The sequence below is a fragment of the Bombus fervidus genome, chromosome 6 (assembly GCF_041682495.2).
Source record: "Bombus fervidus isolate BK054 chromosome 6, iyBomFerv1, whole genome shotgun sequence".
In the NCBI taxonomy this organism is placed as follows: Eukaryota; Metazoa; Arthropoda; class Insecta; order Hymenoptera; family Apidae; genus Bombus; species Bombus fervidus.
The window spans coordinates 9,315,709-9,321,709 of NC_091522.1; positions in this window are offsets into that span (position 1 = coordinate 9,315,709).

The window sequence follows — 6,001 nt, forward strand, 5'->3', positions numbered from 1 at the left end:
ATTTTGATATTTCCTTTAAAAGAAGTAAAAAAATTAATTTTATTTCTAATAATGATTTAGTATATACAGTATGTCCAATTTATCTCAAACCACGCAAATATTTCGAAAAACGTCAATGATACGAAAAAATGTTTCAGACAATAATTACCTGACATGGAGGAAGATATATTATAGTCTCGTGTACTTGAGTAATTTTGCCTTGCAGTAATTTTGGCATCAGCTGTGATAGTGACATTACTATTTTTAAACGGAAATTTCCATTTTTTATTACATATTCGTATAGGTGACATACAGACGTTTTTAGAACACTACAATCTTGTCTCTTCCACACCATTTGCTATCATGATATAAACTTTCAAATTCAAGAAAACAATACAAGATATCAACTAAAAATGACTGCCCAGAAATGACTGACTGTTTTGGAAATATTAGAAAACTCCGATCTTGTGTTTGAGCAGTACAGCAAATGATTTTTATATGTTTCTGTGGTGTACATCGTGCAACGCTAATGCCGACGGCACATTGAATTTTAAAGTTCATATTTTCATAGCGAATGACACAGAAGATAAGAGTTTATAGTGTTTTGAAGACGTCTGAGTGTCAGCTACAAAAATATGTAATAAAAAATGGAGGTATTCATATAAAAATTTTAATGTCGCCTTTACAGGCTGTTTCACGATGATCGCAGGGTCAAGTAGATAAAAGCTCACCATGTCCCTCTCGATGCCATACTACTTTTGTCTGAAACATCTTTTCGTATCATTGTATTTTCTCAGATATTTGTGCATTACCGCTTAAACAGAACATACTTGCTCAGAATATTGACTTTTACAATATATTTCAAGATCATTGGAATCGACGCGGTAGTCCCTATCTCGAATAGTTACCATTTAATTTAATAGAATAATGTAACTTCTGTTGAAGTGGTCCATCTTATCTACTTGTAAATAAGTTTACTAAAACTAAAACTTTATTTTCCATACTTATAAAAATATTGAATTATGACAATTACATGTTCTAGGAAAGGTAGTTCACTACTTTAAGTATCAAATATATTTTATCAGCATTCTAAAGGTATTAAATAGGTAATAAAGGTGTTTTTTAAAGATAGAATTCAAAGTAATAAAAGTAAATTTCAAAACGATCTCTAAAGTAATAATAACTTCGAATAACTTGAGTTTTTCCACTTTGTTTTACGACGACACCTAAAGACCTTGTCTTGTCATCGATAAATAGCGTGGTAAACTTACAACAATGAATGGAAAATGAATGTATGTTGCGTAATACAACACACGAAGTGAATACTGAAAAAAAAAATACGTCGATGCATTATAGTTCGTTAACATTAGAAATTTAATCGAAACATTCTTGTAGATGTGAATAATTCGTATTCAACAATTTTGAATAATAAGTACCATATATAATTATTTGCATTTATACCAATATTCACAGATGTCGATATTATAATATCTAAATAATGCAAATAACTATAGGTTACTCTCAATCGTAATTAAATAAGTGCTTTGCGCTGCATGTTTTTTCTTTCTTTCTTTTTTTTTTTTTTTTTTTTAATAACTCCCAGCAGATTCCTACACTTTAATCCCATTGGATTAGCAGTATACAAGAATGTTTCAATATTTGATCTTGCGTCACTCTAGATGTTGCTGTCGTTTCTTTTTCAATCTTCAAACGACGCTATGTCAGTGTACAGTTTATTTGGCTAGCGCGTTTGGGTGGTTCATTGGCGTTGTTTTACATCTGTCGGATATTCGCTGAATTTTCTCCTTTATAGCGGACATTTGAAGATCTCCGCGTAGTTCTTCATTTAATATATAACAAAGTGCGTCTACTGTGGTACGAAGTATGATTGTACAGCTTCCACTTTGGCAATGCGGCTTTTAGCCACTATATCCCATAATGAATGCCGTACGTCCATATTAGTTTTATTATCTCTCTATAGATACCCTATATAGAAATACCGTAGATAATACTCTGTAGATTAGTAGTTTGTTTTCTATACTAAGTTTCGAAAGACGGTTGATTGACCACTACGCGTCTTTCCTCCTAATTCTTATTGCATCTTTTTGTGTACGTGCTGTTTCCAAGTTAGTTTCGAGTGTAAATAGAGTTCCAGATATTTGATCACTTTTGTTTGCGGTATTCATTAATGTGAAGCGTGATCTTTAGAGTATCTACGAAAAGCGAAAACAATGTAATTACGCTTATTGTAATTGACCATTATTTTCTGCTCTAGCAACCATTTTTCTGTGAACTTGTAAGAGCTCAACTGCTTCCTGTGGATTTCCACGCATTGCTATTATTCCAGTACCATCTGCAAATACACATGTGTAGTGTTTGGTGTTGCTAGAACGTCTGCTGTGTATAAAGTGTAAAGTACTAGACGTAACAGACTTCCTTGTAGTACTACAGCGCTTGTTGCTTGTACATTTCTGTGCGAATTATTTATTTTTACGTAGAATGTTTGGTTATTTAGGTAAGATTTTAATAATTGGTAAATTGCAGTAAACCTTCGTACCAGACTTTGTCGAATGCTTTTTTTATTTCCAAAAATAGATATTTTCTGATATCTTGTATATTACATCTGTAATTACATAAGTTGCCACATAATCTATGTATTTGTGTTCTATTTATCGCCTGAAATGTTCATTTACTTGTTACTTTGCATGTTCACTAATCGATGAAAATGCTTCCTGAAATAAAAGATAGAGCAGTTTGATCGATGATTGGCAGGCATTTTCAACCAATCATTTGCGGAATGTTACAACCTAGAGTCGTTCTTTAAGTGCGTCTGGATAATGAGCGTAATTGTCAATAGGCCTATAATAATGGCCCAATCGTGGCGCAATTATGAAGAAACAATTCAAAGAGTAAATTGATATTTCAATAACGTTAAGGTAAGACTGAATTATACATTATTATATTAAGAAATTAATTTTTACTTGTGACTAGTAAGAATAATACTTTGGCTGTAATAAAAATGTCGAAATATTCGTATTTCGTATAGAAACGAACAATAGTTTCTCGTAAGAAAAAGCTTAAACATAATCGAAATATTACTCTCTTGATAATAATTTTGATAATGTCCCATACGAGTATATTATTGTATAGTGAGCTAAGACCCATAATGGTTTGTCTTGTATTTTGGACATTCGAATTTGATAATGTATTTTAATTACGAAAAGTAGCAAGTTAAATTAATTGATCAAAAATGATAAATTTTACGAAATATATTTCGAATTTTAAAAAATATATTAAGTGGGTGAGTGTGCGAGAGAGAGAATGCTTTATAACAATAGAAGTGAAATCTCTTTTTATGAAAAATATCAATGGCATAACTTATATTATTATATTTCTCAGCTTCCCACATTACTTTATTGCTATATAGAATTATATAAAATTATATGTAAAACAAATTTAAAAAATATTACAATGGAATATAATCATTTGTTGCATGTGATGGTGATCATTTTTGTTATTACTGTCTTGCAAATTTTTACAAGTATCTTTTAATGAAATATTAATAAAAAATTATTTTTCTATTAATCGAATTATTATAATTAATAATTCGATTAATTACTATTAATTTTTACTATTACTATTAATTAATTACTGTTAATAATTTATATACTATTATATAATTATATACTATTAATAATTTATGTAATATTGCTATTACTATTAATAATTACTATTAATCAAGTTATTAATTAAAATTAATTATAAATGACGAAACAGTGTGGTGTTCGAGGAAATTACGTGTCGCGACCGCGTGACGCTAATCATCTTGTCCTTGAAATTCAAGGTCGAATTTTTTTATTGCATCGTACTCTGTTGTCCATGAGGACGAAAGGTCTCAAAGAAACCATGTATTGCAACTCAACCGTTCTCTTACAAAAAGAAGATTAAAATTTCATTAATTTTCAAACTCGCTTTATTTGTAATGTGCTTGCATTTTGAAGCCAGGTGCAGAAAAAATACCATCTATCGACGCACGCAGACACCTTAGATTTGTCATTGTACAGGTTATCTTATCATCAGCTAAATGAGATCACTTGAATAACTGCCTTATTTATAATTGTACGAAATATTTTCTCAGAACAAAGTTAAACTGTTTCAAGGGTCATATGTAACGGTGGAAAGAATATTTTCACAAGATCATTTTTTAATGATATTTCAAGGTCATTGGTCTTTTTTAAGGAACATATATTTTTTTTTACTGCAGTGGATGAGATTTTTTATTTTCTTCAATACAAGAGTATTGAGGTACTTATATGAAAAAATGCATAGTTTGAAAGCTATTTCAATTTTCATCTCGCCAAATGTAGTGTATGAAGTACACCAGAGTATAATTTTGCGTCTTTCCTTGTCTCTCATTGGCCAAATTCCACAAAATTAATGTTAAAATATTTTTTACACTAAACATTTTCAAACACAAATAGTTTAAGGGTAGGTTTTCGTGTAACAACAATAAAAGCGATTTTTATAAATTTATTTTAGATTAACTAATGGTTGTATGGAACTAGATCTTATTATAATATAAATAGGTAATTTTGAAGCAGAAATGTAATTCAGTTCAGTAATTCATTGTTGGCGTGCAGCATAGCATTTGTCACAGTCATTAGAATGCAAAAGTTGCGAAATTTTCTTAAAGTTAGACAGTTTACGCTGGGATTGAACGAAAAACGAAACGATTTGAAGTGAAAGTATGAAAAACTGAAAAGTTTTAGCCTTTAGAAGAATAATGTACTTTTTCTGGCAGATGAATTGAATTTATATTATTTAAAAGAATATTATAAACAAATAATCAACTAGAAATTTGAGGTTCAATCTCTGAGAAAGTTTGAACAAAGCGAACTTTGTCTGAAAATGATTAATCGATTAATTAGCTTTTTAATTATCATGCACGTCGGTTCAAAAAGTTATTAATCATGGCTGTTTAGAAAGTTGATAAACAATAAGAAAAATGGAAATAACAAAAATTACATTTCTATTTCAAGACTATATTTATATTTTAAAAAGATTTAATCTCATATAGCTAATAGGTAGTCTAAAACGATTCATAAAGATTACTTGCCTTTGTTATTGTTACACGAGAACTCCTGCTTAATACTTCCATATAGAGTATTAAAGAAACGCATCAATTGATGGATAAAAATATATAGAATTCGATTTAAAAATATAAATGAAATCTCGTGCAAAAATGACCTTAAAAAAAATTCTTTCCACAATTGTAAATAAGGCAGATATTTAGGCGTTCCCATTTACTTGAGACACCCTGTATATGTTCCTTCCTTCCTTCCTTCCTTCCTTCCTTCCTTTCTTTCTTTCTTTCTCTCTCGCTATTTAGACAATTTCAAACTCGCATTTCTACATTCCGTTCAAATTTCTACCCAACATTACGCATTGATTTTATTCGATAAAAACGATATTCAACCCGATGTGTAAATTGCCCAACGGATGTAATCCATCCACTCGAAACTATTCAACAATTTCTTTTACTATTGCACAAAATAAGAAATTCACTGGTTTCGAAACTGGTGAACAAGAGAGCTGCAGATCTGCATCCTATTCGTCATGACCCAAACTTTTCTATGCCAAGTGTTCAAATACTTTCACGTATATTTTCAGAATCTCCACTCGATCGATCGAATCGGAATTATTTAAAATTCAAACTGGCAAGGAACATAAAACCATGACGAAGATTCCCGGTCTCATTCCTATGTACTGTACGTACGTGCATATATCGAGCGACTATCGTACAATACGTTAGCACGAAAGTGTAGTTGGAAAGCGATCGAAATCGTAACGCACGAGCCGCGGACGTCGAGAAAGAACGTATACTACTGGATGTTAAGTTAATCGATTTCTCTTTCTGTCGCTTCGCCAGAGAGGGTGTCCTCCCCGCTTTGCGATCAGCCAAGATGCCCGGCCTGCGTGAACGAGACGGGCGCAACCTGTGGCTGATCCTGACCGCCGCGCC